The following is a 10,906-nucleotide window of genomic DNA, read 5'->3' on the forward strand; positions in this document are numbered from 1 at the left end:
AAAAAAAAGGTGCATGGGACCAGCAGTTAGTGTAATGGCTATGTCGCTGGACTCCCATGTAGTTGATTATGGTTCGAGTCCCGGACCCGGCGGCTTAAACTCATGCTGGGCATGTGTGTGTGCGTGCCCAAGATCCCGAGAAAATGGAGGAGAAGGGATTGTGACGTGGCCATTCTCCCTGGGGGGATGATTTCTCGCTTCCTGTCTGTCTCTCTCTGTCTTTCCAGTGAGCGCACGCACCCTGTAGCAAAAAAAACCTCTCCAAAAAAAGAAAAAGAAAAAAGTTGCAGCTGTTTTGTTGACATTCTGAATGCTTCTAAGTAAATACCTTTTTTTATTAAAAAGAGAGAAAGAGATTGTTCCATGGCTCTTACTGTGATTTTATTTTTTTAATTATTCACTGAAAAAGCAAGCGTTTACCTGAATGTGAGAAAAACAGGACAAGGCAGGCCAGGTAAATGATGGTCCCCTACCCTTCGCTGGCTGCTTGTCATTCCCCAAACCACGTTACACTGCTCCGATGTGTCATGCTCTCAACCCTTGCTGCAGCCAATGAGTTAGGGCGCATCGCTGTTCCTGAGTTAGAGCTGAAGAAACGGAGGCTCCGGTGACATACATGGATCGCCTAGCCAACGCCGCACGACAAGCTAGGGGCAAGTGAGCTCCAAGCTGTCTGCCATCAGGGTGTGTGCACTCTTAGCTCTGCTACTCCTACTGCCTCAGCTTTGAAATGAAGACCGTCCTCCAAACTGGCTCCAGTCTTTTGTTTCAACACTGAGCAGATCTTCCGTGGATACAGATACACGACAGGTAAGGATTTATAAACTGTCTCCAACAATGGCTATGCTTGGCATGTGCCCACAGGCACTTTTTCTACTTCAAGAAAATGCAGAGGGACCAGCAGGTGGCATGGTGGTTAAGGTGCTGGACACTCCCACATGGCTGACCACAGTTTGAGTCCCAGACCTGGCAGCTTGCTTTCTCACTCTTCCTCTCTCTGTGTCTCTCTGGTCAAATTAAAATAATTGAATGAATAAATAAAATTAAATAAATATTTTTCTTAAAAAAAGAATATGCAGATACCATATGTGACTATAGTTTTTAATAATATAGTGAATACTTGAAAATTGCTGGGGGAGTGGGTTTTAAATGTCACCATCAACAAAAACAATGATAATAGTAACTATGTGGCGTGATGGGTGTGTTAATTAGCTTGATTGTGGGTAACTTTTCACAATGCATATGAACATCAAAACATCACGTTATACGCCATAATAATATACAATCTGTATTTGCCAGTGACACTTCCACAAAGCTGGAGGGGAAAAAAGGAAGAAAGGGGAGAGAGAGGGCTGGAGGGCAGAAGGGAGGGAGGAAATGGAGAGAAAGAAAGTTATCATTAACAAAAAGAAAAAAGGAGGATGGTGGCAAAGCCAGCGGGCTGGGCGGCCAACACGGGCAGGCATCTCAAGCAGCCACTGCTTTCTAAAAGGGGCCGAGGAGCAAGGGGAGAAGTGCGGGAGTGGGTGCTGCACCTGGTGTGGGAAGCAGGAGCAAGGCCAAGGCAGCCACTCGTCAGCACACTCAGAGAACAGACGCCCTTTTTCTTCCTGGTGAGCGTCTGTGACCCACACGGAGAAAAATCAGTTGAAAGCTTAAAACACAAAGCAACTCATTTAGAATTGGAGATCGCTCGCCTCCCCTTTGGGATAGATGACATGTCTCACTCATCTGTTTGAATTTTGTCCAATAAGTGCCATAGATGGTTTAAAAGCTATGGTACAGCCATAGTTTGGAATAGCATGCCTTCCTTAAAAGTCATATTTTAAGAATATTTAATGCCATGAGGTAATGTTAATAAGAAAAGGATACGCTTACAATAGGATTCCAGTGTGCCTCTGCAACACAATCCTATTCCTTTACAACAAAGGTCATTTCTGTCCATTTGAATGGAAAAGAGATTGGAAGGCAGGGGTGCCGAAGCTGTTAACAGTGGTTGTCTCTGGGTAAAGGGGTGGTAGGTGACTTTCACTGCTTTGTTACAGTTTCCCTATTCTAAAATACATTTACAAGGGACATGTAATGTTTTGTAAAATGAAAAAAAAAATCAATGTTTGTAAATACTTTTGCCAACTACTAAATAAGAATATTGAGTGGTGAGTCATAAAAACCAAGGACTCCTTCCAACTCTACTTCGCATCCCTTCCCCAGGCTGTGCCTCAGTTTCCTGGTCTGTAATACCCAGAGACTGCTCTTCCTAACTAGGATGCGGCTTCCAAAATACATCGTGGGCACTGGTGAATAGAAGTAAAAGGAAGAGTATAGCAGAAATTGAAGGGAGATAGAAAATAGCAGACGTCTCCCAGAGAAAAAGAAAGAGAAGAGGAGAGAGGGACGCAGACAAAGCACGTGTGAACTCAGATTTTTTTAGAGGATGTTAATATGAAGTAACCACATGCTGTTTCCAGGGCACTGGCACTTAAAAATCATAGTTTTTGAACTTTTCATTATCCCCAGATCTCCATCTGCTTTCATTACTAAAGCTCTGAACATTTCCCAGAACTGGTTTCCCCACACCAGTCCAAGATAGAAAATTCATCTCTATGCTAAAGTAGGAGTGACCATAGGAATTGATGAAATCAAACTGAAATCCAGACCTTGTGCCCCAGGCTAGAAATGACTCACCCTTGAGATAAAGCAATTATTTGTTACCTGCCCACTTCACCTTCAGCCCCGGTTTAGGTGGAACACAATTCAGTTGAAGACTACACTGATGAACTCCATTCCACAAACGCTTAGGGTCTTTTCAGACGCCCAGGCACTAGTGACTTGTGGACAGAACTTTGCTCCAGTTTAAACTGACAGCTACTAGGACCTCGATATTCCCGGAGGCACTGCGTGGGAAGCAGTCATTTACACTCTGCTAATAATATTGGCATCTCCACTTCCTGTCTCTGGAACGTCACTCAGAGCACCCTGCTGTTTGAAACACAGAACACACTCAGACACTTTAACTGTAGGATGATCATAGTATTTCAAGCCTAGAGAACTTCACGGAAAGTCAGAAGGCCATCAGAACCAGGGAAGGCAGTGTGCAGACCTTGACAAGAAGCCACAGAAGGGCTAGACCTTTGTACTGCCGGAATATTTTCAATTCTTCACTTGTGCAGATCACTTCAGAGTTTATAACCACACACAACCTTAGAATAATCAAGACAGTACTGGTTTTCCAAATTCACAGGGCCCGTGCAGATTTCAATGCTATATTCAGGAAGGCTTAAGGTTGAATCCTTCCTAATAACATTTTGGGATTTTTCTCTGTGAGATGCTGAGCGATGTGGTGGAGACAGTAAGCTCTGGAGCCAGACCGCCTGGGCTCACATTCTGACCCTGGCATACCCTGGCCACTTAACCTCCCTGTGCCTCAACTTTCAACTTTATCTTTCCTTAGAATGAGAGAGACACATCCTCACATCCTCAACACGGTCCCATCACACTGCACTTCCCTCCCAAACCCTGTTCAGCCTTCCGGTCCACCAGAACCACGGGCGCACGCGTGCACCCACCATGTTTCAGGCCAGCCTAGGATGAAACCCAGTCTCTCTCTCACGTGGCTGAGGCATCGCGGAGCAGCACATGACCACGTGCGAGGGCAGCAGGGCGTGCGTCTCCATCTCTCGTCTGTTCCACGAGGGATCACAAGGCCACTACTGTGACCCCCATGCAAGTTCAATGAGTAAGCTCTTCGTCTGCTCCCCGGTGACGCCCGGACTGCATCTCAAGGAGGCAAAAGAGTCACCCTGTCTGTGAATAGATGCTCTGGTCTGAATGCTGGAGTTCCAAAACTCACAGTTGGAAATGCTAACTGCCAAGGTGAAGGGATTAGGAGCAGAGACTTTGGGGGGATGTAGGCCTAAAAAGGAGGCTGAGGCACCAAAACTGAAGTGGTTTATTTGAGACAAAGGATGAGGACCCTGCCCGGTGACCCAGATTCTAGTTGCCTAGAAAGCGTGTGCCAAAATGGGTGTCTAGAAGGCTAGTTTATTTAACAAAGAAGAGGGGATGTTCTAAGAATAGAATGTTACTGGTCCATTTAAAATAGCAGGTACGCACACTGGCCAGCTCTCTACGTCTCATTACATCCTGAACGCTAGGACTACTGTGATGGAGGAAGAAGGGAGTGTTCACCACAGACTGAAACACGCCTTCTGGGGAATAATTCTGATGGACGTGGACGCAGCCAGGGCCTCATTGCACAGCGCCACTCGGGGGCCAGGAAGATTCGAGCAGACCTTGTGCTCTTCGGACTGGCCTGACCTTTTCTTCCTCAGAGGGAATCAGGCTACCTGGTTGTTACCCCACACTGGGTTCCAAGCCCACAGAGGGGCTTTCTTGGTTTTGAGCCTGGCCAGAGAAACTCAAGGTACAAACAGTGCCTCTACCTGGCCAATCTATCTGCCACCCAGAGATGACCGGGACCCCCAGGACTGCTTTAAATGAATTGGTGGCTCCTGCAAATGAGGGTTCTGGCCCTGACACTCTGAGACCCGTCTCCACACAACCCAGCAGATGTTAATTTGCCATTGGAACAGTGGCAGATAAAATGCACTATTTCATGTTCTTCTGCCGGTTTTTTCCTTTTTACTGGGTTACTGGTATCAATAAAATGCACTGATCTTCGGTATTCTGTTTCATGAGTTCTTACAACTATACACTCTTAGGTAACCACCACCCAAAATAAGACACAGAACATTTTTCTTCCCTCAGAAGTTCCCTTGCATGTGAAACACTTCTCACAATGGTAAAACACCAACCAAAAGTTACCTGTCCATTTCCTTTATGCGGATGAGGTCGATCCCTAGCTGGTTGTTAAACTGCACTCCTACAAGGAGCTACTCCAGCTCCAGCTATAAGCTCACACAGTGCCTTGTAATTTTCTATCTAAAACAAAGAAAACTCCATTCCATTTCTGTCCCTGAACTATTGAGTTTTATCTCCCCCAGTTTTGTCAACCTTCTAAAAGTTTTTATAGGTTTTCTTATATCCTGGTTCTTCCACTTATCTTATTTATTGAAGTACCAGTTTTCAGAATAGACTGTGTAAGTCCTTTATAGCATTTCACAGCAATCTTATATATTAGGAATCTGGTGGAAGGGCTATAAACTCAGGCCGTTGTGGTAGGCATAGTTCTGGGGACCTGTAAGATTTTTACGTCTCGTTTCCTGTAATATCATAAATTATTAGAATCTATATCTTAAAAATCTATTATCTTCTTCCTACAGAGTATCTGATATGTGCCACACTACTCCAAATGTGTATCAAGTTCATCAACCCAGAAAAAGAAAAAGAGTTTGTTAGAAATGTTAAAAATGTAAGATATATTGGGAACCAGCAGTTAGCGTAATGGCTATGTCACTGGACTCCCACGTAGTCGACCACGGTTCGAGTCCCGGACCCAGTGGCTTAGAACTCACGCCAGGCGCGTGTGCATGCGTGCCCAAGATCCCGAGAGGAGAATGGAGGAGAAGGGATTGCGGCGTGACCATCCCCCCTGGGGGGTGATTTCTCGCTTTCTGTCTCTATGTCTCTCTCTGTCTGGCGAGCGCACGTGCCCTATAGTGAAAAACCTCTAAAAAAAAAAAATGTAAGATATAATGTAATAAAGTACTTAGATTTACAAAGGTACAGTTTGATGAACTCTGATAAACACGCAAATCCGTTTCACCACCGTTCCGGTCAAAGCACAGGGCATCTCATTATTCCCGAACATTCCACCTTGCCCATTTGGTCAGTTGTAGCCTCAAGAGGAAACCAGTGTTCTAATCTCTGTCACGGCTCTGTCTAGGTCACTGTAGAACTACTGAAAATATCACACTGTATGTATGGGGTCTAACTCCTTTCCCTCAGCACGCCGTCTCTGAGATTCTTCTGTGTTGTCTTGGGCACCTGTTCTTTATTCCTGGACTTTGCTGAGTAGCATTCCAATGTATGAACACACGATAATCTGTGATTTTGGGGGAGATAGATATCTGGGCAGCTTTAAGTGTTTAGCTATTATTAATAAAGCTGCTTTAGACATTCTTATAAAAATGAGTATTATATTATTTATAATAGCCAAAAACCACAAATGACTTAAATAGCCAATGACAAAAGATTGGTTTAAACTGTTGCTAATACAATAATGCAAAAGAAACCATGCAAGCATTCAAAATTATGTTTACTAGAATTTTCCTGTAGAATGTATTTTATAATAGACGTTTCAGGGGGAAAAGTATTTTTTGCAGCATATTCTTAACTCTGTTAACTATATATATGTGCATACATACATATATATTTTATGAAAATACCCCAAAATATTAATGGGAAAAATATGGCAAAGAGTTATGAACTGGCTTCCACTATTAATAAGGCAGTTGTTTTGCCATATGATGAAGAATGTGCCAGGTTCTGTTGTTCTAGATATTTGTCAATCTCTGCTCCTAAACAAGTTAAAAATAAATCATTTCAGATATTTCCATATGCTTGCCAGCAGTGAACGCAAGAGCATAAATGTAAAAGATACCCACTCTGATTCATCCAGAATGAGACAGACGTTAACAAAGATGTGCAGAAATAGCTGAGGAGACCTATCCCTGTGGAGACATTTCCCATCTCTATTACAGTGACCTCATTCAAACTCATTCCTTCCTGCCTGGATTATTTCAATGGCTTCCTTCATACTATTGACAATGTTACCTTTCTAAATCAATCCCTGATAGAAGATCATGCTTGGTGATTGTGTATTGGCTTCCCCTTTCCTGTAGAGTGATGCCCACACTCTAGCATGCCACTGGGGGCTCTCCACGGAGCAGCATCTACCTCTCTGCCACTCCTACTGCTGCACCTGTGTCCCCTCCTGTCCTTCTACAGCCCATGCCCAGGACAATCCATGTTCTCCCAGTCCCCCTTATATCTGAAGCTGCTTTTTCTTTGCCTGAAACTCATTCCATTCCCTCTCCTCCTAGTTAATCCCACATCAACATGAATTAGCTTAAATGTCACCTCTTTTGACACTTCTCACATGTCTACACAGCACGTCCCCTCCTCCGTACCTGGGGAGCCCTCCCCAGTGCTCCATGTCCCACCTTCTGGGGCACGATTTCCAGTGGTTGCAGTAAGAGTGGGACACCCTGGAGTCGTGCCACATGGTGGCATTGAGCCTTTGCACCAGAATTATGTGTTTACCTGTCTTCCACCCTGAAGTACCCTATAGCAAACTTTTCTTTTTTAGAGGTCCCCTTTTCTGCCTGTGAGTCCTCAGGGTCTCTCCTGGATCTGCCCAGTTTTTTAACTGAGTTTCTCCATCAGGCTAACAGCTCCTTTGGCAAACCCACATGCTTTAGGATCTGAAGTAGTTCTCAAGTTCAACTTCACTACCCCTGTATCATTATCTCTCCCAGAGACATATCTTACAAACCTAGGCAGCCCCACCCTCATGGGTGTCCAGGTTCCCAAGTTTCATGTCACCCATAAGATAAACACAACCATGTAGAAGGTGCTCAAGAAAGGTTTAGGACTCCTTGTCCTCAGCATTATCATCCTCGGGATATGAATCATTCTTTGTATTCCTTTAAAACTTTTCTCTCTGCCTGGGGGACCAGCGGTTAGCGTAATGGCTATGTCGCTGAACTCCCACGTAGTCGACCGCGGTTTGCATCCCGGACCTGGTGGCTTAAAACTCACACCGGGCACGTGTGCATGTGTGCCCAAGATCCCGAGAGGAGAATGGTGGAGGAGTGGTGTGGCCATCCCCCCTGGGGGGTGATTTCTCGCTTTCTGTCTCTCTGTCTCTGTCTGGCGAGTGCACACGCCCTATGGTAAAAACCCCTCAAAAAAAAAAACTTTTCTCTCTGCCCAAATTGGCTAAATTATGTGAAGCGCATAATAGGCATTTAACTCTTTGGAGGAGAATGCATTTAAAATTCATAAATGATGTGGAGCTGAGGAACATTATTTATGTTTTGTTTAGAGACATACAGTCTTAATAGCATAAGCGAAAATTAAAACAAAAAGTTATTTTGAAATATGAATACTCTATGAACTGTTTCTGTTGATATTATTACTAAATATTTTCTGCAAATCTAAGAGTTGCTTATCAAAGACCTAGAAGAACTAATCACATAAGTGCCCAGTTTGGTGCCTGCAATCAACAGACAAATGTTTTTGACAGGTGGCAATTTTTCTTAGGCTTAGTATTGCAGATTATGGAGGTTTTTTTTCCAGAGACACAGGATAGGAAAAAAAAAAAAATCACATACTGAAAACAGAGAGGAGGGTGGAACGAGTGGGGTAGAAGGAGGCTTTGGTTTTATTCCTGAAGGCAGAACGTCAGTCACTGCTGTCAGCCTTGATTCTGTGGCAACCTTGAGTCTACAGCCTTCTGAGATAACCCACAGCCCTAGAGATAGTCTGTCTGACTGAATCTTTCTTCATTTAATAAAATTAACTTTCCCTTTTGAAAACTCGAATGGCCAAGTAAAATAACTTGTCTCTTGCTTTGGCGTTCACACACCATCATGAGTGGCTAAGATGTCTGCTCATGGATGTTCGTTCAGCCAAGTTTCAGATCATAGTCTGTTCTTAATCATTCATCGTCAAATCAGATCTTCTGGTCTTTTAATCACTCTTGCTACTGTGTTCTGAATCAGTCCAGGGTAATAAATCAATTAGTAAGCATTTGTGAAGTGCTTTAAATGATGAAAAGTGTGGATGAGAGCAGCTCGCTATAGAAACGGAGCAATCCACCCAAAAGCAAGTGCAGTTAGAGACGTGCCATGCGTGCACGGGGCCCGTTTCTCACGCTTCACAGGAGTACCCACCTCGGAACTGAGAAATTCCCATGTCTCCTTTCATATTTCCCTTATTTCATAGAAGCAAAAACAAATCCTATTTCTTTGATATATTTGCTTGAGTTGAATGATAAGGACAGTCCTATTTTTACAGCAAGAGAAATTGTATTTTATGTAAGAACTTTTTTCTGATGGTCTAAAGAAGAGAACAATGAAATGATCCGCCAATAGCAACCATGAAGTTTCCGTCAATGGAGATCTTCAAGAAAATAAACAAGCAAAACAAAGTACTCTTGCAATGAGATCAGGGAGGGCAAACAGGTTGCCAAGTCCACAGACATGGAAGGTGCCAGTTTTTGTTTGTTTGTTTTTTGGGGGGAGAGGTTTTTTTGCTATAGGGTGAGTGCACTCACCAGAAAGGCAGACAGAAAGCGAGAAATCACTCCCCAGAGAGGATGGCCATGTCACAATCTCTTCTCCTCCTTTCTCCTCTCAGGATCTTGGGCACGCATGCACACACACTCCCAGCATGAGTTTCAGTCACTGGGTCTGGGACTCGAACCGCGGTCGACTACATGGGAGTTCAGTGACAGCCATTATACTAACTACTGGCCCCAAGATACCAGTTCTGATCAGTTGATACTAGCCACCTTTAAAATGGCTTTAAAAGAACACAGAGGCCATGTCTAGGCTCAATGGGAAAGCATCATGACCAATTAGAATATCTCCTGAGTGTGGATGGAGTGGGGAGAAGGAGTGTCACCTATTTACCATTAGACACTACACAAGCTGGAGACAAGACATATATGTGACGGTCTAACATGTATCCCACTCTGAAAGATTCTAGGATTTAATTAAAACAATCCGACAGCACTACATTCCATGCAAGGCCTGTGGCTTTCAACCACAGGCTGCGTACTGCCCCGCAGAGAGACCTATGCTGAGCTCTCAGAGTCAGAAGAACAGGAAGAACTGCAGCTGTGTTAGCCCTAAGTTTACAAGCATTTGCCTATATGCAGTCTTAATTTACACACACTCATTTTTCAGCAAGTGCTTATTGTGCTTACTGAATGCTGGTTAGACATTGTGAGCTGGATATAATTAGTCACTTGATAAAATAAATACGGCCCCTGCCTCTCGAGAGTTTCCATCCTCATGGAAGACAGGAGAAAGGAGTGGGTATGACTTTCCTTTCAAAGATGAGAAAACTAATTCTCAAATATCTTGTATAGACTGAGAGCTAAAGCTGGGAAACTGAAAAACTGCAGACCACTGGGGCACTGTTCATTTCTCCAGATCTGATCTGCTGTTTCCAAGGGCCTACTAAGGCCTGTGTCTGCCCTCTTCCTGAGCAGGCCAGAGAAGGCATTGAAACAGCCTTCCTCCAGCAGCTGCCCTCTCCAGGTGGCCAAGCAGAAGTTCCAGACCAGTACCGTCTCTCAGGACATTGACACAGCAGCCAAGTTCATTGGTACTGGTGCCGCGACAGTTGGTGTGGCTGGTTCAGGGCTGGCATTGGAACGGTGTTTGGCAGCTCGACCTGGCTATGCCAGGAACCCGTCTCTCAAGCAGAGCTCTTCTCCTGTCATTCTAGGCTTTGCCCTGTGCAAGCCATGGAGTTCTTCTATTTGGTCATCACCCTCCTCATCCTCTTCACCATGTGAGACTTCATGGGGGTCACCTACCTGTCCCTGTTGCTTCAACTCCATGCCACGTTCAGTGCTGGGGTGTGCTAACTATGAAACACGACATTTCTGTAAAGCCTATATGTAAACACACATATCTCCGGTGAGTAAAAGTGACATGTGGAGGGAGGACTCCCAGGCAAGGCTGCCAAGTGTCCACTGCTTCATCCAGCCCCTCATCTCAGACCGACAACTTCTTGCTCCCACTGCTGCGATGCTCCACTTACTTCCTGAGCAACGCTGATCTTCTGGAGCTCCATCTGGTGCCTTAAGGGCTCCCTCGTGATGCCCTCCATTTCACAGGCCCTGATGCCTCCTTCAGAGAATGGCACCCTGGGTCTAAAATATAGAGAGGGTTTCGGGAACCAGCAGTTAGCGTAATGGCTATGTCGC

At 44.6% G+C, this 10,906-nt stretch overlaps 1 pseudogene; it reads left to right on the forward strand.

The window, feature by feature from the left end:
- LOC102483035 (ATP synthase F(0) complex subunit C1, mitochondrial pseudogene) overlaps positions 1–10,492 on the forward strand; it is a 13,282-nt pseudogene extending 2,790 nt beyond the window's left edge.
- Positions 10,493–10,906: the final 414 nt, after the last annotated feature.

Source organism: Tupaia chinensis, unplaced genomic scaffold (assembly GCF_000334495.1).
Source record: "Tupaia chinensis unplaced genomic scaffold, TupChi_1.0 Scaffold000138_1, whole genome shotgun sequence".
In the NCBI taxonomy this organism is placed as follows: Eukaryota; Metazoa; Chordata; class Mammalia; order Scandentia; family Tupaiidae; genus Tupaia; species Tupaia belangeri.